The sequence below is a fragment of the Canis aureus genome, chromosome 20 (assembly GCF_053574225.1).
Source record: "Canis aureus isolate CA01 chromosome 20, VMU_Caureus_v.1.0, whole genome shotgun sequence".
Taxonomy (NCBI): Eukaryota; Metazoa; Chordata; class Mammalia; order Carnivora; family Canidae; genus Canis; species Canis aureus.
This window is the reverse complement of record NC_135630.1, coordinates 8,572,512-8,598,271: the sequence shown is the minus strand read 5'-3', so window position 1 is coordinate 8,598,271 and position 25,760 is coordinate 8,572,512. Positions and strand designations below refer to the sequence as shown.

At 42.4% G+C, this 25,760-nt stretch overlaps 1 protein-coding gene and 1 long non-coding RNA gene across 4 annotated transcripts in view; one reads left to right on the top strand and one right to left on the bottom strand.

Moving 5' to 3' along the window:
* Window positions 1-25,760, bottom strand: part of MAML3 (mastermind like transcriptional coactivator 3) — a 406,685-nt gene that overhangs the window by 213,644 nt on the left and 167,281 nt on the right. The gene's annotated exons all lie outside the window — the stretch shown is intronic.
* Window positions 5-25,760, top strand: LOC144291449 (uncharacterized). Its single transcript, XR_013358716.1, has 3 exons — window positions 5-210; window positions 3,282-3,365; window positions 25,360-25,760. It is a non-coding gene; the product is annotated as an uncharacterized LOC144291449 (long non-coding RNA).

Here is a 25,760-nt window from a genome sequence, read left to right as displayed (position 1 = left end):
TGATTGCAAACCTTTTGTACTGCCCATAGTCACTGGCTGCGCTTGGGATAGATGGGGCAGGAAGACTAAGTCCTGGGTATCCCAGAGCACGGGGGATCTTCTAGGTGGGGACACCCTAGTGACCACCTAGTCCAACTTTATCTGAACAGGTGAGGAAGAAAGGAAGGAAAAGGAAGCTACACTCCAGAGCTACGGAACGATTTGCTCAAGGTCAGAGGCAAGTTGAAGCAGTTGAGGCAAGCTATGGCCAGAACCCGGGGTCTATGATCCCGTTAGCTCGGCGTCTTACACTTACTCAGGCCGCTCCCGACCGGATAGCCAGAAAATATAATGACGTCCTAATGCACACACCTGCATTACACTAGCATATTACATTTTTTTAAATTTTTATTGGAGTTCAATTTGCCAACATATAGCCTAACACCCAGTAGCACATCACATGCTGCAGTAGTGCCTGGGTGGTGAGACACGATGGGACCGTGGGAGCGGAGCGGTGGCGGTGGTGGCAGTTAGGAGAGGGGTGAAACACTTTGGAAGCCTGACACATTCTGCGATGCTGGCACACTTTCATTTTGCCTCAAGGGCTCCACAAGGGATCAAGATAAAACCCAAAATTAAAACAAAAATGGATAATTCAAATCAACAGAGGCCATCTTTTCTTTGACAAAGGTGCTTTAAAGATACGCAAGCGAAAGATGTATTTTACATGCTTACATATTGAAAGAGATGTATGACGTGGATTCTCATTAAAATAACGAGATTAATTTTAATGTACGGCCGATGGTATTACGCCTCCCCAGTGTGCAAGCATCTCTGGATATACACCAACCCAATTAATATAATATGTGGCACATCTATTGTCCTTGCCGGACATAATGCCACTAGCAGTCTTCCAAAACCTCGATGTATCTATGACTCAAGTTGTGTGTCACCAATACTGTTGCCCCCTCTGCGTCCTGGGAAGACCGAGCTGAAAGTCTGTGGTCTCCACACAGCCTTGCTTCCTCTACCTCCTGGAACACATGACGCCTTCACTCACGAAGACCATGGCCACATCACTCACTCCTTGTTACTCTTCATTCTCCACATCTTTTCTGAGGTCACCTCTCCAGTGACCGTCTCTTGTGTGTGTTTCTTCCTTTCTCGCTGCCACAGACTCGTTAAGGTCTCGCCACCTCTTATGTAAACCATGACTGTGAAAGCCTTGTACGTGTTCTCATTTCTCTTCATTCTTGACACAGGCATCAGAATTATTACCCTAAACCACAACTCCAGACATCATGGAGTTGCTCAGAAATCATGGCTCCTTGCGGCCTAGTCCAAACTTCTTGGCATGACGGTCTGGGATCTCCAAAAGATGGTTCAGTCTGGCTTGCCCCTTTTGACCCTGTCTTCTAGGCACCCCTTGGTATTCCCATCATGTACCTCTGCGCCTACTGACCTCAGTGCTGGAATGCCCTGTCCCACGTTCTTATCCGCACCCCAGCCCCGTTACCCTTCACCAAAGCTTTGTCTATCCCTCCCAGCCCAGCTCTACAGCCTCATACTCCACAAATCCTTCCCTGAATCTCTCAGCTATAATTTGCTTTCTTCTCTCTTGTGCTTCCATAGTACTTTATTAATATCTCTACTGAGAACTCTTAAAACATTGTTCTATGTCTTTTTTCTCCATTCAATTATACATTCCTTGAGGGCAGTGGTACCTCCCATACATCTGAACGAGGCACCAGTGTAGAGCCTTCCACAAAACAGGCTCCCGATAATTATTTGTTGAAATGATTTTGAATGTACCTCTACATGTGCCAGTGCTCCAATTTTCCAATCTGCATGGCTTTTCTGCATTTTTCAAATTGTTCTGTAGGTGCATCCCTTACACCTTCCCTTCTTTCCCCCTCCCCTGTCCCCCTCGTGGTTGTTTCATTTAACTTGCCAGAAACTGCCGTCACTTGTGTTTTGGCAGGCTTATTTAATCCACGTTTATCCTATCCATCCTACGCCATACTGGCACAATATGTGTCTTAGTTCGCTTGGGCAGCTAGAGAGTGGGCAGCTCATAAACAAAAGAAATGTATTTGTCATAGGCTTGGAGGCTGGAAGTCCAAGATCGGGGAGCCAGCACGGTCAGGTCAGGGCCCTCCTCCAGGTTGCAGACTTCTCTTTATATCCTTACGTGATGGAAGGGGCAAGGCGACATTCTCAGCCATGTTTATAAGGGCACGAATTCCACCCGTGAGGGTCTACCCTCATGATATAATCGCCTTCCAAAGGCCCTACCTCCTAATGCCATCACCTTGGGAGTTAGGTTTCAACCTACGAATTTCGAAAGACAAAAAAATTCAGTCTGCAGCAATGTCTACAGATTTACTAGGGCACTAGAGCAAAGGATGACTGGAATCTGTACTCCCTGACTTCCTGACTATGTGACCTCAGGCGAGGTACTTAAGCACTCTGAGCCTTGGTCTCCTCTGTGGGCAGAAAGGGACAGTAACCCTCAATTCTGTGAAGACGATTGTGACAACAATATAGGCAAATCAGCTGGTACAGAGAAGGCAGGCTGAGAAAGGAAGCAAGGTGTTTCCTGAAATCTGTGTTAGCTGCCTTGAGAATGAACGCTGAGGCTCATATTCAAAACGGGGCTCCTTCCTCAGAGACCCACTTCTCCTCTCCCCAGCACACTGGATTCTGAATTCCTTCAGACAGATGCTATTATTTACCTCTCCTCACATGCACAACATGATGCAATGCCTGGCACATGTCACCCTTCACTTTAAGAGCACAGAACAGTTCCAACTCCATTTATGCCATGTCCCAGCAGCACAGAGATAGGATGCAGGGAACTGCTGCTGTTCATTAAGCTTTACTTGTAGAACTCAGGAGTGGGCTCGATCCTCAGACTTCGTTATTAATGACGTTGCCCTTAATCTATGTTAAATATAGATCATGAATGATGCTGATGAGTGGGTTGTATGTCATATTTGTGTTAGTTCAATTACAATCATAAATTAAGAAGCTCTGTACCCCTACTATGTAGATTGGGTCTAGGGTTTCATTATGATGACATAACACTCTCTTAGTTTTCATAAAGACATGCTGGCTTTTTTATTTTGTTTTCTATTTCTAGATTTAGTTGTACATTATTGGCAACATATGCTGCCCAGATTCCAGAACTTGGTAATAAATTATATTTATACCATCTTCGAAAATTCTTTCCAGGGTATAACATTTTCTAGCCTACGTTGTTATATGCGTTTAATCTTTGGTTTTCCTACCATGTTATGCAGATTCTGCAAAATGACCCATAGATTCATGAGTGTATCACCGTGAGTAAGTTTCTCTGAAACAAAGCCGTCAACACCCAGAGGTAGGTCAATGAATTAGGTCTAAGATTTTCATCAGTGCTTGTACTATGACTGTAAAAAAAGTTTCCTCCCCATCTGTCACGCTATAGTCTATGCCTGGTGCAGAAAACCGGAACAATATTAATTTGTGGTGTGGGGGGTGGTGTGGTATTGGAATCTTTTTTTTTCAGAATCAGGGGAGGATTCTGGAGGCAGAAATAATAACAGTCAGACATCAACCAAGGCATGTGTACTCACACGTGCATATGTACACCTAGGGGCATAAGCGTATGTTGTGTACATGTGTGTATGCTTGGAGCACTGACACATGCCAACCCTCACTAGGGGCAGCACGTAGAGGAATGATCAGCCACTGGGCCCGTGGGCCTCATACGGTCTTTATAGTTCAATATGACCACACAACTGAATGGACTACATGATCCTCTCTTACTTCACATTAGAAATCCTCCAACCCCAAAATAAAGGGGTACGGCATCAGAATACAACCCAGAGGATTCCACTACATGCTTTCATAGCCAGGCTAAGAGATTCAGAAGTCCACTTCCCACTTCCCACTTGCTATTTGCCCTCCTACAAACATGCTGTGGCCCGATCCACCATATATGCAGACTGAAGTATGATCTCTGTGATTAATGTGGACATGAAGCTGGCCAGAAGAATCATACCAGAATATCACACCTGAGAGCCACGATTTTATGACCACGGCATGAGGCCCCTGAGTCCCCTTTGTCTTAGCTTGGATCTGACTTAAATCACTCATCAGAAAGATGATTTAAATCAAACTTCAAGAAGATACAATTTCGTTTCTTTTCCCTCCAAGGTATGCCCCTGTTGTATATATTCCTAATATTAATTACAGACAACTCAGGTTTCTAGTTTTCCCATGTAAAAGAGATAACAAACAATACATGTAAACTACATAGAAACACACGTTGGGGCAGTTACATTTGCACCCTGAATTATGATTTGGCTATTTTGTTCCTCAAAGCTAGATAGAGCAGGTGTCTGTGAAGTCACAGAGGGACAAAGCATTTCCAGTCTGACAGGTTGATTTGGGCATCAGGTTTTACTCTGCTGTATTTGAATAACAACCATCATAACTCAAAACAATCAATATTACTGACTTTTTGCAAAGTAAGATGTTTGTATAAACGTGTTTGTATTTTGATCTGTTTCTTCAACAAAACACATAGAATTTTTAAGCAAAATATACAAAATCAAGATTTATTTTATTTCTACCTGTGAAATGGGGCATTGACAAAAATAAAAAAGAATGTTTCCCTTAAATAAAATGATTCACCCAAAATGAAAAACTTAAAACACAGGGTTGTTTGGAATAGCATCTCATTCCCTCCATTCACATAACATTAAAGAGCAGAAAGCTTCCTCTGTTAAGAAGGAAAAGTTTATAACCTTTCTAGCACATGGAGGCAAAAGAAGATTTTGGAGGAGCCAGGCACGATGGACAGGAAGACAAAAGGGGTCTCACAATTGATGGGGCCTAGAGACAGGATCCCAAGAGAGGTCACAGATCGCTAGGGGCTCGAAAAGTAAAATGCCCATGCTTTGAAAACAGAGAAAAGAAGTAGAGAAGAAACAAACCGAACATTAGAGAAGAATAGGATGCCATGTAACTGAAGCCCTGGGGCGGGAGGGGGATGGGCACAGAGGACGGTCTAGGGCACAAGGAGAGAAGCCTGCCTGCTGAGCACTCTGGCAATTCTAGGGAATGACCAGTTCTGGGATCCAAGTGATTACGGGGACTATCATTTTGGCTAACACCACACACAAGGAGCCAGGACCAAGAGTAGATGTGCATCAATACCTACACTAAACGCATGCCATTTATTTACTTAGAATATGTACAATGGAGAGTTTCTTATAAGAGCAGATTTTATATGCTAAATAGATAACTTTCTGTTGATTGTCCACAATCTGTTGCTAATACAACATGGTACTACAGGGTTAGGTTGCAGGCCCAAAGACAAAAATTTTATTTTATTTTATTTTATTTATTTTCTTTTTAAAGATTTTATTTATTTATTCATGAGAGACACAGAGAGAGGCAGAGACACAGGCAGAGGGAGAAACAGGCTCCCTGCGGGGAGCCCGACGTGGGACTCGATCCCAGGACCCCGGGACCACACCCTGAGCCGAAGGCAGATGCTCAACCACTGAGCCCAGGTGTCCCCAAAGGGCAAAATCTTAAAAAAAAAAAAGAGGATCCTCCACCCCAAGCAAGCCCTTGGCAGTGATGAAGACAATCTTCAGGAAGTTCTGATGTGAGGTCCACTTCCCTGCCTATTAAACTTTAGTTTCTAGATTAAAACTGAATTATTCTGAAGCAGAGAACTCTTCCTATCCCTGCAGATTATGTGCATTACCATTTTACCTGCTTCTGATGAATTCAGATGTTTAAATGACTCCCACAATACACGGATGTGACTTCATCTAAAACCTTGTTAGGAAACACTTTTTAAAGATGTATTCTTAAGCTCTGAAGTTCCATACTTGGTATTACGGATTGATGGTGGCTGGGTGCCAATTCCTCTTTTTTAACAGGCAAACAGTTATCCTATACGAAAACCAAAGCACAGACAAGACAGCGTATTTCACGACGGTATTTCACATTTAATTTAAAGTCAAAAGTTTTAATTGCATGGAGATATTTAAATGTCACCAACTCATCATGTTAACTTTAAACTAAGCGTCACCAACTTCGTTCCACTGAGTTTCGACAGCCTGATCCTAGGTAGATACTTGATAGATGTTTGTCGGAGGCTTCTTTGCCCCCCAGATTAATAAAAGCAAAATCAAAATTTTATTGGAATTGTTGCAATGTATTAACTCCTCCAAGAGCATGATTTGGCCAGCGCAGCTTCATCTACCTACCCACACGCATCGTACCAATGCATCTATTCAGGCTGTGGTTTTTAATAAGCCTCCATATGAAACAAACAAAAAAAGTGGAAGGTGTTGCCTGGGAACTAATAGCAGTAATAAGGAGCCAGCGGATCGCTCCTTAATAAGCGTATGCACTGCACATCTCCTCCGTCCTGATTAACTACATTCTATTTTAGCACCAGACACTTTCTAATGAGAAAATGTTCAGTTTCCCCAAATGGTATGATGGTAGACTCAGAAGAGAAAATATCAATAAACCCCGTGAACAGTGTACCCCCACAATGGGAGCTCGTAAGTGGTTTCATCTTATTTCTATCTCCATTTCTTTTGAATTAATCATTCAATACACCTAATATGAAAACTCACTATGTGCAAGGTGTGGTCAACTCTTATAGTCAGAAGCTCAAGATACCATATGCATCAGATTCTTTAAAGGTGGTTTTTAAAAGGTGAAGCGGAGTTTATTAATTACTCGACACACCGTCCACGCTGATTCTTTCAAACTCAGGGACTGTGGGTTTGAGCAAATGCTCATGGTTGATATGCAGGACCCACAGCTGGAATCAAGTACTTCTCGGTCTGTGTAATGAGCCTGACAATGTGAATAATCGCGATGCAATAATTTTTTCAATGCTAAACACACAGGTATGTACAAACACACAAGGTAACCCCTGGAATAGTCGAGAAATAACTATCTCCAACATGTAACGGTGAATTCTGGGGATAATATGATGAACACTGCAGATTTTTTTTTTTTTAGGATAAATTTCCACGCTGGATAAAACTTATTACTAGTAGAGTAATCAGTGCATTACTTAAGTAACCAAAATGAAAACCTTCTAAATAGGCCCAACTGACATCCCTGGTTTTATTCAAGTAAATAAATATCAAGTAGTATGATAAGAGCTAAAGGGGATGAATAAAACATGATCCCTGCCTTCAAGGAGCTTATCAGCTCACAGAGGGTCAAGAAATACTGTACTTCTTAGTTACCCTCCATCAACTCCTACTGATGCTTCAAAAGGAAAACAAAAGTAACACCTGCATTTTTCCAGCCAAAGTAAGCTACACACACACACACACATGCATGCACGCATGCATGCACATGCACACACACACACCCTTTACAAAAGCAAAGTTTGCTACATGCTATAATTAAGCTTACATCCTGGCAGTAAAAACATGAAGTTTTATTCTAAATATAGAGGAGGGCTCTCCGCATTGCAACCTCTCTGACTGTGGTTGTTTAACTTCAGTTATTGATACATCAGTGTCAGCTTTGCATTAACGAATCACTTTCTGAAAACACAGGTACAGTGGACATGAAAACCATACTGCTTTTTGTTGGGAGTGGAGATATTCTTTTTTTAAAAATATTTTATTTATTTATTCATGGGAGAGAGAGAAAGAGGCAGAGACACAGGCAGAGAGAAAAGCAGGCTCCCTGTGGGGGGCTCAACATGGGACTCGATCCTGGGACCCCGGGACCATGACCTGAGCCAAAGGCAGATGCTCAACCACTGAGCCCCCAGGGGCCCCCAGGAGTGGAGATGTTCCTAACATCTCTGGTGAGTGTTCTCCCAGGTTTGTCCTTCCTATGGCTCTACATGGCTGTTCAATGGCATTTTTCTTCTTGTTCTCAAAGTAGTGAGGTCCTGTTGCCACACGGATGTGAGGCGCAATCCCTAACCCAATTCCTAGGCCTCAGTGTTCTACGAGGGCCATTCCCAAACCTCCTTCAGAGGTTAAGAAACTTGGCCATGGCGGAGACCCTACACACACAAGCAGCCATCGTGGACCTGGGGCAAGTCCTGCTCAGTGAAACAGCCACTATACTGGCACGCAAATAACTTCTTAACGTGTCAGACTGGGCTCAGTATTATTTAATAAAAGAACTACAGACCTGAGGGCAGTTCAACCCACACTTTGCAAAACATCTAGCAGAAGAGAAGGTCGGGCTGATTTTAATGTGTGAGACTTAAAGGCCATTAGAAGGTAGTGGTGTACGTCTGGGCTTCCGTACTCCTGCTACCTGGAAACACAGCGCCTGCCACGAACCTGGGGCAAGTTCACCTCTCAGTTTCTTCAAATGGAAGAGAGGGATCATAGTGGTACCTACTTCTTTGGAGTAAAGATTACACATGATGTGATAACATGTAAAGCATTTAATATGGTGCTTGGCACGTAGAAGATCTCAATAAAAGATAATCTGATTTCTTACTTAGAATTTTTAGGACAATAAAAGCTACTGCTCTACTCTGAAAACGTCAAACACAACATATACCAAAAAAACCCCAAAACTGATGTAGAAACCCCTGGCAATTTACAAAGATAAATTAGATGTAGGAAGGACATTCCCAAATACGCCCTCTACTCTACCCCTACACTTCATTTGACTGTTAGGAACAATTGACAGGCCTTTGGGGGAAATATTTCAGCTTTGAAATAACTGCTTAGAAAAGGTATAAAAACTATATTTAACTGCCTCTCCGGCAATTAGACCATGGCCACTGCCACATCTGCTATTTGCTCATCAGGAAACCGCTTCCGAGACATTTAACATTCATAGGTGTATTAGCTCATTATTAATACGCTGAAAGTTCTCCGTGACACTATCAACTACAGCACAGAATCTGATACATGGAGGCTCCATCTTGGTTTCAATTCATCTAAGAGGATTATGAGCAGAATTCCCTAAAGGACAATACTTCATAAAGGAGTCTCGTACGTGGACTACTTCAGAGTCAGATTTCAACGTATATCTATCTCTAAAAACTTCTCTGCAACGATCTCAATTCTCTATTCACACTTTTTGTCTTCATAGTCCCAGGAAGTAAGCATAACCACAGACACCTACGTGGCACTCTGTGTAGACGCATACATTAATGCATTTAATCCTCATGGCAGCAGGAGCCCCCGGGAGGTAGGAACTATCACCATCACCCCCTTTGTACACGGGTGGATACTGAGGCACAGAGAGTTTCACTACGTGCAATCATGCCAGAACTGGGATCTGAATCCAGGCAGTTTCATCCCAGGGTTCAAGCTCTCCCCTCTGGCTATGCAGCCTCTGGGCCTTACTGACCTGTTTCTCAAAACACAGAACTAGTGGTAGAAATTAATTACTCCCAGCCCCTTATCACAAGGCAGTATCAGGAATTGAAGTCCTGCTCTCTCCGTGCTCCATGCTAGCCCATGTACTATTCTTCTGACATCAGGTAAAGAGCACCATTTCCAATGAACCTCTTAGATCAGAGGTTATGCCAAGAATATCTGACACAAGCAAACCAGCCAACATGTCATGGAAACTGCTTGGTTTATAACATAACTTTCATAACATTTGACCTATGGGCATCTGAATAGAATGTTCCTCTTTCAATGTACAAATTCCCCATGCGATGGCTACTTTTATGTGTCCGCTTGGCTGGGCTATGGTGCCCAGCCGTTTGGGCAAAGGGCTACGGTGCCCATCTGTTTGGGCAAACACCCATCTAGATGTTGTTGTGGAGGTTATTTTTTCAAGGCGTGATTAACATTTAAATCAACAGACCTTGAGTAAAGCAGGTCACCCTCCTTAATGTGAGTGGCTCTCATCTAATCATTTCAACACCTTAAGAGTAAAGACTGAGGTTTCCTCAAAAAAGCAATTCTGCCTCAAGACTGCAACACGGAAACCCTGCCTCAGTTTCCCATCTCCAGAGTTTGGACTTAAGACCACAGCATCAACTCATACCTGAATTTCCAGCCTCCTGGCCCGCTCTATAGATTTTGGACTTGCCCGCCTCGATAACTATGTGAGCCAATTTCTTAAAATAAACTTCTCTCTCTCTCTCTCTCTCTCTTTCTCTCTCTCTCTCTATATATATATACACCTATATATAATATACACACATATATTTATATGTGTGTGTATATAGATATAGATATGTATATATGTGTATATATTATATATATTTCTTAATATTTCTTAATATATTTAATATACAGAATTTTATAGTAGTTTATTTCTTAAAATAAACTTTTTTCTCTCTATATATATATGTGTGTGTATATATATGTGTATACATATATAAATATACACACATATATGGAGATTATATATATGAAATATAGACCTATATATCTCATATATTCTCACATATGTCATTTATATGTATATTTATCTCATATATACCACAATGGGAACAAGATACATATATGCCATGAGTCCATATACCAGTTATATATATATATATATATTATCTATCTATCTATTTATAGATTTACAGACACACCCACACACCTCCTATTGGGTCTTTTTCTCTGAAGAACTACCTAATACGCTGCAGGGCCCACGTCCATCACCTTTAACATAGAAGGCTCTCAGGAGAGCAATGAATTATAAACAAGTCCAGCCTCAATCCTAATTTCCCACTGTAGTTTTTTTTTTTTTTTTAAGATTTTATTTATTTATTCATGAGAGACAGAGAGAGAGAGAGAGAGAGAGAGAGAGAGAGGCAGAGGGAGAATAAGGCTCCATGCAGGGAGCCCGATGCGGGACTCGATCCCGGGTCTCCAGGATCACACCGGGGGCTGAAGGCGGTGCTAAACCACTGAGCCACCTGGGCTGTCCCCCACTGTAGTTCTTAAAAGGAAAGATGAAGTTGGCTACTTTATGTCCTAGCCCACAGACAGCAAACTTTCTGGAAGTGGGTGACACACTCTCTCTAATTCAACTGTGGTAGACTCTAGCCCACACGCCCTCTGTGAATGGTTGTGGTTTGACAAGCTACGAAGCACACATGCTTGTCTGTGGAAGCTCCCCAACAGGGCCCCAGGGGCCTGCTGCCGCCCAGCTCTGAGTCCGGCCAGGCCCTGTCCTCTGGGCATGGGACCACCGGCTTTCCATGCCACTCCGGGCCAGCCTGGGGGACCTGAAGAGGCAATCTGTAAGCCTCTCCTCCCAAGATCTTGGAGAACTACTACCTGGTTGCCGTAGTGGCTCCCAACTTTTATCTGCATGTGGGTTTGGTTGCTATAATCCAGTTTTGCTTGCCGCAACCCTCCCATCTTAGCTATTCGAATTCCTCTCCTGATCCAGCTCCCAAAGAAAGGTCCCGGTAGAAAACCAATTTTATTTCCTTTTAAGAAAAGATCTCAACAAGCGGAGCCTCCTTCTTCCCCTCTCCGTTCTTCCTCCCCATCCCACCCAAACCGCAAACGCCTGTCCTTTGTAAAGAGCCTGTGCCGGGAGCTCGGAGGATGTCACACCAAGAAAATCCAGCGTTGCCCAGAGCTGTTTTCCTTGTGGCTTCTTCAGTAGCGGGCATACTGCTGTCAGTGTTTACAGTCAGCAATTTTGAATGTGCTGACATGGAGATCGGTGACCACAGAGTCCCTGCAAACCAGCCAGAAAGAGAAAACAGATGCGGCGATGCCAAGGCCAAGGCAATGCTAGGCCTCTCTCCTCCTTGCTTCCCCCAGGTCAGCCAAGGAGGCACCGGCCGGCCCATGGAGGCCAGAGGGGAGGGATGAGAGCAGCTCTCCTCCTCTTGCTCTCTCCTGGTCTACCCAGCTTCATCCCCGGGTTTCCACACTGGGGCTGACCCGTGCAGAGCTGTGGAGGAGAGAGAGGCCCGTCCCCTACATTAGGTCTCCCTCCCTGCTATGGGCTGTTCGGAGAAGAGGGGACGAGGGGAGGACAGGGTCAGGCTGCTGTGTTCCCAGCGGCTTTGTGAACCTCTCCCTCTCCAACACTTCACTGACAAAAGTTCTTTATGCTGCTGATTTGTTTTTGTGCATTTTTTTTTCTCTGGGAGCAAAGGAAAGTTTTGTAAGCAAAAAGAGTGCCAGAAAATTGCTAGGTAGCAAGTCTAGCATGAAAGAGAGAGAGAGAGAGAGAGAGAGAGAATTAAATTAAAGCTTGAAAAGGACTATTATCACTTTAATGTTTTATAGGCAGGCTGGGATTTGGGGATACTGGAATCCCTCTATTCTTGGCTCTACCTGGGTTAGATAATTGGGAAGTTATGTAGTCTGAGGAGCTCAAATAAATGAAGCAATCAGCTGGATAGTGGGTCTCCCAGTCCACAGACATGCGATGGAGCAGTCCTGGCACCTGGGCTCCCCCATTAGCAGGGACAAAAGCTGAAATGGATCTTTGGCCTTCTGTGTAAAGTCATGGTCCTCAAACTCTTATAGGCCACATCTACAGCACAAAAATCCATACCAAATTGCCCACAGTACTTCCACATATCAAGAGGAGGAAAAAATCCCCTGCAAGAAAATCAGGCACATCTGCAGATAAAACTATTGCAGAACGGTTAGCTATCCACCCGAGATGTGTGCACCCCTTCACCTATGTCAATCTGATTCTGGTAAGCAGATGCCCAGTCCAGGACTACATGTCCCAACTCTCCTTGCATCTAGATGGGAATATAGGACTTAGTTCTTGCCAAAAGAATGTGGGCAGAAACAATGTGTGTCATTTCCAGGGCTGATCCATTAAAAAAACTCAGGAAAAGGTCCAGCAATCCATAAAAAAAACAGAAAGAGGTCCAACAATCACCTAGCCTTTCTCTTTTCCCATCCACCAGCTGGATGCCAAAGGTCCTAAGACCCTTGGGGGAACTTCAAAACGGGAGGAGCTACTTGCTCGTCCAGCAAATAAATGCCTTTGTTGAACTGTTGCATGACGGAGCAATAAACTTTTTTTTTAAGATTTTATTTATTTATTCATGAGAGACACACAGTGAGAGATAAGCAGCGACACGGGCAGAGAGAGAAGCAGGCTCCATGCAGGGAGCCTGATGAAGGGCTCGATCCCAGGACCCCAGGTCATGCCCTGGGCTGAAGGCAGACGCTCAACTGCTGAGCCACGAAGGCGTCCCAAGCAATAAACTTACTGGTAAGCTACTGGAGATTTCAATGTTTCTATATCATGAAAGTTACTGTAACTGCACAAAATCACTAAGTGACATCAGAGGAAAAGTATCAGTTTAATTAGACACAATGGCACAGATGGCGAACACGGTAGAGATGCAGACCGTGGTATGGGCACTACCTAGGTTAAGGGAAAGAAACATCTTTCCAATATATACAATATACACACCTACATATATCCTTATATATGCCTGGGATGTGACTGGAAGGAAACATAAGAAAATGTTTAACAGTGGCCACCTTTAGGCAAGGAAAATGGGAGACAGGAAGAAAGGACGGGAAGGAGATTTACCTTTCATCATAGACTGGTTTTAACCTTTTGAATTCTTGTGCCTTGTACATTTATTACCCAGTCAAGAGTTACACTTAAAAAAACACCCATTCTGAAAGAATCCAGTTTTCAGACCACCTGGAGAATGCTTACAGACATACTATTAGTCCCCAGGGCCTTTTTCAAAAACCAGTGGTACAAAGTGTTGACATTTAAAAATACATAAAACTATACTTTTCTTGAAAACTCCAGGGATGGGTAGAAGTAGCTGCTATTCCCACAGCGCACCTGAATTCTTGGAGTGAACTTTTTCATCCTCTTAGAGACTCTTCTTTTCTTCCAGTGGTGACAGGAGGCTGGAATCAGAGAGGAGTTGTCCCTTCTGCTAGGTCGGGTTATTACTAACTGCACATTACAAGTTACTCACAGTGCCGGGTAAAAAGGATTCCTGGGCCTCTTTCCTGAAAATTCTGATTCAGTAATTCTGGGGTGAAGCTAGGAAACCATATCATTAAGTGTTAGTTGCCTTCTCTGCCCAGGCACACTTGGGAAACCTTATTCCCAGCTGTCCGTGTGTCCTATGTGCCACCTTGGGTAAGTTGCTTCACTTCCATATTTTATGTCCCTGGACTACAGATAATAAAATGTATGACCTATGAAACTCCAACGTGTCTGCTGCGACTAAGGGGATGCCGGTGAGAATGGCAGGGCTCCCTACAGGATGACATTATATACACAAGCGCCAATTATTATAATCACTGTTAGCATGTGTATTTGGCATTGCTATTTCAGGTTTTAAAATATGCTTTATCAAAAAGACTTCATTTTATAAGAGGAGTGGAAAAACGTGTCAGTGTTTCCATGGGAAGCCTTTGTAAGAATTTCTGCTGTGCAGCTAGGTGTTTTTCAGGGAGCTCACTTAGGGCTGGTCCTCCACCCATGATAAGAAGGGCTGTTTCCAGAATGCACAGAGCAGGGCTGGAGCCACAGGGAAGCCATGCAGGTGAGTCCATTGGCTGGAAAAGAGATATCTGGGCAGCAACTTGTTGTATGGGGTGGGTACTTTCTGGAACAGGGGTGGACGCAAGAGATTCACTGTGTATGAGAAGTGTCTCAAGCAGTCTAGCTGGTCCTGTACCATTTTATTTTCTGTTCAGCTCACAGGTCCCATCCTTATCATTGAATATTCTAAAATCTTTGGTACCAAAAGATTACACCCACACTCCACACTTACACCCTCAATGTAACTCAGATACAAACTGGCTCATGTCCCTTGATTACAATTTTTCTCTACCCCAATGATCCAAACAGAGAGAGAGGGCAAACTGCATAAATGCTTATTTGCTGAGAAATACCCTGAGTGACTAATAAAAGTTGTTTAGAATGACTTGATCGTTAAGAGTAAATCTCGATATTTTCCAAGGAATAACTTGAAGATTTCTTTTTAAAAATTTACAAGTTTATCTGCAAGACAGATTGGGGAGAGGAGGAAGAGAATTAGTAAATTTAAACCATAAATTTTCTGTTCATCTTTTAGAGATCAGTCTAATTTTTAAAAGATCAGGCCCCAAAAAAGCAAAGTGTATCACCATAAGGAAGGAAGGAAGGAAGGAAGGAAGGAAGGAAGGAAGGAAGGAAGGAAGGAAAGAAGGAAGGAAATAAAGAAAAATAAAGGGAAAGAGAAAAAAAGACAAATATTAAATGATGGATGGGTTAATTAACTAGATGGGGGAAATCCTTTTTCACAATGTATACATGTAATAAGCCACTGCAATGTACAGTAAACATCTTACAATCTTATTTGTCAATTGTACATCAATAAAGCTGAAATTAAAAAAAAGAAAAAGTCGACATGACCTAGTATGATAACAAATTGTTTCTTTTTCCTTTTTGGCAACCACCTCACACATAAGGTGCTACTTAAATTCCTTTTATCTTTTTTCATCCTTCTCAAACAAATGAAATGCCCAGGTTACAATATTTATGATGAGGTATGCTTAATTCCACATGGGCCCCATGCGCTGCATAGTGCCTTTAAATGCACCACCTTGAAGCCCACAACAGAGATCTCTGGGGCTCACAAGAGCTGGGTCTCATCCCTGTTTGGGTGTATGGGGGACTGCCCAAGCTCCCACGTAGTTAGTTTAGGACCATGCAACTAGTCTGGCCAAGGGCTAAGAGCAGAGAAAGAGTAGGTGTGAATTTTCCCACTTTTTCCTTCTGCAGCAAAGTCACACAACTAAGCATCAGCGTTGTCAGATGGCGGGGCCTTGTCAGCCTGGATCCCTGAGTGACCGGGTGGAACAAAGCCTCTCTCTAGCCTTCTCCCACTGACAGGAGTTGGAAATGTGGCAGGAACGTTCGTTGTGTTAAAGCCAGTGGAACCAAGGGGTGGGGTGGGGGGCAATGCATTACTGCAGCATAATCTTACCTTTCCCAATTAATCAAAACTACTGGTTTAAAAATCTCTGAGCTCCAGTCAAGACACCAGACTTCCTATCTGGATAATTAGTAGGCAAGTCATCTAATTTTTCTGGGCTTCCGTTTCTGTTGCTGCTGCTGCTGCTGCTGCTGTTGTTCGTTTTGACTGCAAAGGGGGAATAATAATTTCTGATATGTCTACCATTCAGGGATGCGTGGGATCAAGTGAGTTTTTCCAAAAGGATTTGGAAATCTGTAAATACAACCATAGATGCAAAGTGTCAGCAGCACAGTTGCTGTGGATTTATCTGGAGAACTAAAGGAGCTAAATGTGACTGCTTATTTGGGGGTCAGTTATTAGAATTCACTGCTTCATCATTCTTAAAAAGCCAAGCAATACACGCCGGTGATAGATCAGGATCACGAGGAGTCCAATTCTGATACCACTTGGAGAATAATTCGTTATCTTAAAAATGTCAGGGCTAGCTGAATGGTTTCAGAAGCCTCACATCCAGCGAGCAAACTCAACTATTTGCCTCTGGCATAAAAATAAAGGAAAAAATAGAGGCCCCAAATGAAAGGCTTGGCACAAAGCCCTTTATTTCCTCCCACAGCCTGTCACGGGGGGGGGGGGGGGCAGGGAGGAACAGAGAGATTGGGCATTCTAGACTCCACCCCTGCACAAAGAAACAGGGAGAGTGGTGCACATTCAGAAGGGATGGTGCCAATCTAGTCTGTGTTACTCTCCCAGAGAAGTCGGATTTCTCTACAGAGGAAAGGAGAAACGGAAGAGATGGCCTGCACACAGAGAAGATCTAGAAGCAGGGCAAGGATCGGTGTCCCCTGCCGTCCCTGACCCTCAGTGCAGATGACACAGCTCCCCAGATGGATTTGCAGAGGGCCATTCCCCCCCAGCTGCTGAGGCCGCAGGATAACCTCACTTACTAAATGCCAGGTGCTGACATTTTAGAGATCCAGAGACCGAGGCACAGCAGGGCGCAGTCACTAGGGTGCACGACTGGAATATGGCAGGACCAGGAGTCAAATCCAGACCATCCAGTTCCAGATGCTGTGGCCTTAACCACTGCATTCATGAGGAACACAAGCAGGGAAGGGAAATGGATGCAGTCATGGCCTGCGACATGCCTGGCAACGGGCTTCAGACACATTAACTCACTTTACCATCACGTCTATTCTAATATGTTTGGGATTCTTACTTCATTTACAGTAAAGAAACAGGAGCCCAGAGAGGTTAATTAACTGGCCCAAATTCACCCAGCCCACAAGTACCAAGTCAGAAGCCAAATCCTACCTGCTTCCGGACTGAAGTGGGACGGTTTATGGCTGGAAAACCAGAGTCTGGGGAGGGAGCCAAAAACATTAAGAAGGTAGGAGAAAGAAAGAGTACAGAAGGTGGGCAGAAGCTGGTACTCCTGGGTTCTAAGACCTACAAATACAGGCTAACTCCTGGCAATAGATTTCCCCTCCTCACAGAGCCTTTTCGTCCCTAGTAAGAAAGGTGGTGAATGCAGTGTTTGCACCAAAGAAACTCAGGCCTTGCCCATGAAGCAAACCTTTTTAAAGTTCAGCAAATGGAGAGCTACTATGAAAGTAGCCAATTGGTTTTGGGCTGTCTTTACATCTTCTCATGCTAAATTGTTATGATCATATACTTCCACATTTCCTAAACTTCTGAATCACTGAATAATTGTTAGTTGTTCTGTTGTTGTTATTTTGCATCATTTGCTAATCCTCAGCTAAAATGTTCTCCCAACCTTAAGCCAGAGAGGCGCAATGTAATTATGACACCGGAGCAAAAAGAAGCTCATTAACATACCCGTGACTGACACGGAAGATCATTAATTAGGCATTCTGAGCATAAGTATATATGTATAAATTAGCATCTATTCACCATTTAAACTGTAAGAGATTTTTCATATCTGAATATTAACTATGTTGGAAAATTACTAAGTTTTCCTGAGTGAATTCCACAAACAATACCCATCCCTGGTAACAAAAACAGTGCGAAAAGATTCTAGGAGCAGAACCGGACACAGTGGAGGAAGTCAAGTAACATGATTACTCTTCATCTATTGTTGTCTTCATTTACCTCTTTCCTCCTTTTTTGGATTTTTGACTGCTCCACCTGTTGGGAGCTTTGTGCGTGGACCCCTTTCTGTCAAGAAAGCTTACACATGGGACTAGCACTGATATTCTAGAAATGCTTTCCCTATGTCTGTGTTCTGTTATTGTACACTCATTTATTCCTTCAACACATATTTATTGTGTGCGACCCATCTGCTGAAGACAATGTACATGGACGTGGCAGTTTCTACTCTCAAGGACTTTACAGTCTAGTAGGAAGGACGAGACAAAGTATACACATAAAGCGATGATGGAAAGCAGAGAATTACACTGCCTAAGAGTGCCAACCCCACCCAGAGGAAGAACGGACTTCTTCTGGCAGGGAGAGGACTGGAGGACGCTTCACGGAAGAAGTGGCATAAAGGAGGAGGAGCGGAATCACATCTGGCAAAGGTCGGGGCATGCAAGACAGTCACCTGCTGCAGAAACCAGTCAGGTCAATGTGTATCTTCACACCCAGCTCTTGAACTGTGCTACTTCTGCAGCCACCAGAGATCCCCCTGCATTTTTTCAATGTGTCTAAAGTACCTATCTCTCCAGGGCTCTGGAAAACTACTAGTATCAGGACCACAATGAGGATAATACTCTATTGTCCTTCACATACATGACAATGATACTAATTACTTTGTAGAGCTGTGCCTGCATTGTTTTTCCTGCAGTAGGGTTGGATTCGTGCCAGCAAACCCATCATTCTCTGTTGATTTCTCTTGGGACTGGTGGCACACTTTTGTAAGATGGCTATCCAGGATGAAAGCTGGAATTCGCAGTTTTTAGACGATTTTTTTTGTTCAGGTGGAGCTAACGAGTCTATGTGGGGAATGAACGAAGAACTTGGTCTTTTGGGCACCACAGTATAAGCACCGCAGTTCACCAACAACGTTAAGTTTCACTGATATGTCTTCTCCAGCAGAACTAAAGCTTTTTTTTTTTTTTTTTTTTTTTTTTTTTTTAGAACTAAAGCTTTTTAATAAAATCTCCTATATGAAGAAAGGCAGCTAACTGGACAGCTTGTAAATAGGTGAACAACTTGTATATAGGGTATAATCTCAAAGCCTCCATAGTTTTTGACATCTGCCTGGACAACCTAGGCAGCCCATAGATCAAAGGCCCAGAGGATGGGCGTTTCCTAAATGTTGATTGAGACTACACTCATGGGGATTCAGGCTATGGAGCTTCTTGTTCTGAAATCCTTATTCTGAGGCCTCCACAGCACTTAAGTCCCTGAAATATCTTTTACAGGATTCAAGACGTATCTGCTTCATATCGGGTACTACTCTATGGCAGAAAGGAAGGCACCTATCAAAGTTAGGTTTCAGGTGTACTCATGGAATTAAAAGATGAAGCGGCCAGCAGTGATTTTCATAAACATGTGAGCCTTTTTGCCTTAGCTATTGGCGAGTACTGAAGTGTGTGAGGCACTCGAGTCCTGAAGGAGATGAACGAGTTACCTATAATGGACTAATCTGGAAAAAACATCAACTGTTTTTTTTTTTAAAGATTTATTTATTTATTTATTTATTTATTTATTTATTTATTTATTTATTTATTTTAGACAGAGAGAGAGAGAGGGGCAGAGACACAGGAGGAGGGAGAAGCAGGCTCCATGCAGGAGCCTGATGTGGGACTCGATCCCAGGTCTCCAGGATCATGCCCTGGGCTGCAGGCAGCACTAAACCACTGTGCCACTGGGGCTGCCCAATATCAACTGTTTTTGAAGAAAGAATGATCTAGGATCATGATTGTTGATTTCTTCCATGCTCCTAGCTAAATATAAATCTATCTTCTATTTGTGGGGCAGATTCATGTAGGACAAGTATAAATATTCCATCATTCTAATGGAAGTACAAGTTTCTAAGGCCATTAGAAACTACCCATGATTAAAATGATGAGAGAATTCTTACTCTTAGGGCATTATAATGGAAAAGAATTAATTGAAAAACGATTCATTATGACATTATATATCCTACCCCATGCCCAGCATGTAGTAGAAACAGAGAAAATGGAAAACCATAGTATCACATAGTTGGAGAGAACCATAGAGATCCAAGTTCCTGTTTGTCCTAGAAATTCAGAGGAAAAGAAAGCACGGCAGTCTTAGGTCATTTCAAGCAGCCTAAATGGGGGCAGGAAGATACAGAGTAGGGGTTACATAAAATGAGGAAGTTATATGATCTTCATGGTAAAAAAAAAAAAAGCATAGCTTGATTCTTGGAGGTATACACATGGAGAAAAATCTGAGATAGATAATCTCAGCAAAAATTTCTCAAATTTTATGTGTCAAAGAAAGAATATAGGGACTATATAGGAATATATGGGTGGCTCAGTCAGTTGAGTGTCTGACTCTCATTTTTGGCTCAGGTCATGACCTCCGGTCATGAAACTGAGCCATGAGCCAGAGTCTGCACTTGGCACAGGTCTGCTTAAGATTCTCTGCCTCTCCCTCTCCACCTGCCCCTCCCCCTGCACACATTCTCTTTTTCTTTCTCTCTCCCTCCCTCTCTAAAACAAGTAAATAGAATCTTAAAAAAAAATACAAACATATTTTCCTGTGTACATCTGCTGAAATGCATCTGTGTTAAGAGATGATTGGCTGCAGCCAATGGTTGCATTTGCCCTTCTCCCTCACTACCTTCTAAAATCGGACAAAGCTCTTCCCATGGTGGTCTTCTAACAAAGACGGAATCCTGGATTTTTATGCTGAAGCTCCTCTGCTATACCAACTGTAGTTTAGTAAAGCTTCACAGAAAGAGATATTCTGAGCCCAACCTACGGAGACACGTCCCAATTTAGGCTGCGGAATGAAAATTACAGGGCAGCCACAGAGGCAAGTTTAAAATTAGGACAAGCTTCACTTTGGGCCTCTTAAGCCTCAAAGAGTTAGTACATGAGGCAAAGGAAAATGAAAAGAAATATATAACAGTAGGAACTAAAAAGCAAAATCCCCAGACTTCTGTTCCTTGCTATGGTCCTCCTGACATGCTAAGCTTTTTGTCCCCCTGAAAATCAGCAGCACAGAGCTTTTTTAGTTCTTCAGCTTCATAGGAGCCACAGTCTGCAGGAGCCTGCAAGGAAATTCTGGAGGTAAACAAATTGGGATCATCTTGGCTGGGAAAGAAGGAAGAGGAACTGGGGAGTATCTTCCCCCATCCAAGTCCTTTTGCTCAAATCCCTGTCGCTCAATCCACAAACTTGCCCAGGACTAACGTGGAGGGTAGTTCCATGCATGGAGCCTCCTTGGGGTATGCCTAAGTCACCAATTCCAGGCCAGTGACAGATTTGAGGTTGCAGGGTAACAAACTGTCACCTGTTTTGTTGTTTTTTTTTTTTTTTTTTTTTTGAGGTTTTTATTTAAATTCCGGTTAAGAAACTGTCACTTCTTGATTGCCCTGCCGGTGAACAGTGACCACTTCCCTCAGAGGTGGTCTCTGGGGAAAGTGACTAGGGTACTAAGGTGTATTTACTTCTTACCTCTGCAATTTCACTGCTCTGCTTTTAAAAGTTAAGAAAACACCACCTACACTTACTTTCTTTTGTGACTGTTTTGACTGGGTACTATGTTTGTAAAGAGTTTGAATTCTTCTAAGAAATCCTGTGATTACTAAATAGGGAAGGTATTACTCTTACTATACCACAAGAAGGGTTATTTTCAGTGGAACATCTGTTTTCAGAAAGCTCAAAGGTATACATGTTCAACCATCAACAGACAACCCTCCATTAGATTATCCTGAAGCAGGTGCCAAGTATCTGAACGGGGGAGGAACACGTCGGATGCAATTGTTCCTGCAATGTCCCACAGTGGATACATTTCAGCCCCCTTTCCCACAATCATTTGTTAGTCAGATTCACTTCCTAGCCTGGCTTCTTGGAAGTAGCTCGTCTTCTACGTGCCTTAATTTCTGGTTCTACATTCTGAAAAGCCAGAATGTGGAAGATCATAAAAAGTGGAAGAATGGTCATGGTCTTCGTGTTAAAGGAAGTGCCCACTTTCATTAGGTCCTTCTTTGGGAAAGAATTCTCAAAAAATAGGAAGTAGAATGGGTCTCTAAGTGAAGTGTAAATGCATCCCTAATTCATCAGCAAACTAAGAAGCCAGATGGATTTAGAGTGTTATGGCTCATCTAACATGGCCATGTTAATCCCATGACTTTCTTAGTCTAGAGTGCTAATAAACTAAATCATCATGGCAGTGGGCCTCTCCTGACAGGTGTTTCCTTTTAGATCACAAAACTCACTTTGTCAGAGTGATTTTAGCTCGACTCGGAGCACAACTAGTTACACAACTTGATCTCATTGAAATATTTGGCCCCTGCTGATATGTTCAAACAAATTCACCAGATCTTGAGTATGTTCTGGCAATTAAAGCTATTAAGTGAGTAGATAGACAGCAGGTTATTTCATTGCTGGTTGAAAAAGCCAGCTTTCTTTTCTCCCCTTTTTATGTGACAGCACTGTAATTAGCCTTAATCAAATACTATTTGTGTTAGGTGCTGTAACTTTGCTTCCTTAGCCAGGAAGCTCTGCCAATCTAGAAGCAGAAATACAACTCTGGTCAAAAATCAAGAGGAATGGGTATGAGGTACATGGGAACGCAGTGCTCTCTTTGCAACTCTCTATAAATGTGAAACTGCTGTAATATAAAAAGTTTAATCTACAAAAAGCAAGAAAGAGGGAAGAAGAAAGGAATGAGAAAAAGAAACGCTATTTAATGTAAGACTTGAACTTGAGCAGCTTACCATGTAACAACAAGCTTTAGAAACAGAGTTAAAAACATGGTTCCCTTTGGAGATTCCAGGTTTATTCTCCTACTACACTGAGGATACTCCAGTGCTGCCCCTTTTTCTTTTTCTTTCTTTCTTCTTCTTCTTCTTCTTTTTTTTTTAAACCTCCGCAATGTAAGCTCATAATGGAGACTGGAGCCAGGTAAAGGGAAAGAAAAGAATCATGAATAAAACTGATTCTTCCAACATCTACACAAACTTCTAGTTTGTTTCTGTGTGTCTCAAGCCTAATATTTCTTTCAATATCCCTGGAAGGGAGAGCTCGTCTTCAGACAGGCTGCAATTGCAGTTTGGCAAATGGGGAAGGCAGTGTTTCTCAAATTTTAATGTTCATATAAATTGTCTGGGGTCTTGAGAAACACCACATTCTGATTTCGTAGGTCTAGAATGACCCCCCAAGATTCTGTGTTAGTAGCAAGCTCCTAGTTGATACCAAAGCTGCTGGTCTATGGACCATAATTTGAGTAGCAAGAGTGTAAGAAACAGTAACTGGGGGAATCCCTGGTGGCTCAGCGGTTTAGCACTGCCTTCAGCCCAGGGTGTGATCATGGTGACCCAGGATCGAGTCCCCCATCGGGTTCCCTGCATGGAGCCTGTTTCTCCCTCTGCCTGTATCTCTGCCTCTCTCTCTGTGTCTGTCATGAATAAATAAATAAAATCTTTAAAGAAAAAAAAAAAAGAAATAGTAACTGAGTGAGGGACCACAGCCGGTCCAAAGCAGAACCACAGTATCTTGTCTATATGGATGACAACAAGATGTCTGCATGAAGCAGTGGCCAACAAAAATAGACATCTTCTATTTTCCTTGGTCCATAATCCCTACGTCCAAACTTTAAAAGGACATTGGTAGAATGGCATTATATCATTGGTCAAATTGTCCATTAGCTCAGAGAATCCCAATAATAGAAGTAGCTCTTTATTCTTGTTCAAAGTGCCTGAGCCATGATAGGGAGGAATAAGGTTCAATGAAAAAGAAAAGAAACAGGGATCTGATTTTTTGTTCATTATTTTGACTATGTCTCTTCATATCTCAAATTCTGTATCTATAAATTATTAGCTACTAGAACTAGTAATATTTGGAGGTGAAGGGAAAATGCCATGCAACTCTGAGAGCCTCCCTAAAAGTACTTTATCATTTTAGGAGCTGGATCTTAGCTTTGTTCCACAGGGGTGACTGTTGCAAGACGAAGGACCTTCCTGCCAAACGGTTAATATTCACTTGACAAAGACAGGATTCATTTTACACCGTCTAAAATGGTCAGATCAAACCATTAGCCACTTTGAATAACTAAAAAACATATTTCTTACAAGTTGTGGAAAGTATTTTGGTAAATGCCACAAATGCCACATTTCTAGTTCTCCTCTACTAGTTGGGGTTTTTTTTTTAACCCCTTTAATACAGTTTTTGAATTCCAGTGGGTCTTCTGCTTATTTTAGATTTCTCTCATATCTTAAATAATGCAATTCAAGTAGGTTTTATATCCAGCGGTGTGCAGGTAAATACTTAACAACCAGCTCTACAGGAAGAAAAGCCCTGTTATATAACTTTTGCCAATTTTGATGGTGTGAGTACTCCCACTATGGCTGATTTCAAGTATCAACCTGACTTTACTGAACAAAGAATTTGGAAAAAATATGCATAATCACACAAACCTATACGAATCAACTCTGGCATATAATAGCAAATGACCCCAAAGATATAAAACACCTTTTTTCAAAATTAAATTGCAGTAACAGAGGAGGGGTAAACGAATTCTATGACTTTAAGATAGCTTGTCTCTTAAAATGTTCTCATTTTGCTATTGAAGAGAAGTCCATAAGCCCTTGTCTTTATAAGCCAAAAATAATTCCCTGCTAGTGTTTTTCTTTAACGATAACCTCACAATCGGTATAATCTTTATAAAGTAAGCCCATTTGGATTTTAATGACACAAACATGCTGAGAGTTCAGAATTCTTCAATATGACCTTGAGAGTTGAACTCTTCCATTTTTGTTTCTGGCTCATTCCAAGCTCTTCCTTCCATGAACTGTAAGGCACAGCTCTCAGTCAGCCTCTGTGGCCTTATGGGTCTGCAGAAGAGGCTGAAATCACTGTGGTTTTCACTGTCCCCTACAACTACCTCTGAGAATAACGGTAGCTTAGTATCTTTATTTCCTCTCCTATATCAGAAACAATCTCCTTCACATTAAATTTTTTTCTTTTTCTTTTTTAAGGACTTATTCATTTGAGAGAGAGACATAGCATGAATAAGGGGGAGGAGTGGGGGGAGAAGCAGGCTCCCTGCTGAGCAGGGAGCCTGATGCGGGGCTAAATCCCAGCACCTGGGGATCTCGACCTGAGCCGAAGGCAGACTCTTAAGCCACCCAAGTATCCCCAAACCCCATTTTCTATCAAAAAGTATACCAGAATGAGAAAACTACATGTTTAAAAAAACTCATAACATAGGAGCATTTTTCTGCACATTAAATGTATCCAACTCTTTGTAACATATCATTCCTTCATTGTACTTCTAACCTACCTGAGATTATTTAACTGTGTTTTCCATATTTTTGCCCACAGCACACCTGCTTAGGTTCTTACACGGAGGCAAACACAAACGAGGCTACAGTTCCCAGGATGGACGGGAGGAAGGCACTGGTGAAAAATATCTGGCCGAGGAATGTAATTAACTTGAAGAAAAACATTTGCATCGTGACTATACTCGTGTCTTTTTCCATCAGCAAAAGCCCAAACCAAGCAAACCAAAAGCCACTACCATTCGCCCACCACCTTGAACACAAATGATTTTGGCAGAGCGGTTGACATAAAAAAAATACTGCTTGAAACAAACCAAGAAAAAAAAATGCTTCCAATCAAGTCTTCCTGCTTTGCTACCATCAGGTTTACCTTTGTATCTTTTGAATTGCGTTCTGTGTGTATCTATCAACTCTTCAAAAATATATATACATGTGGGCTTTAAA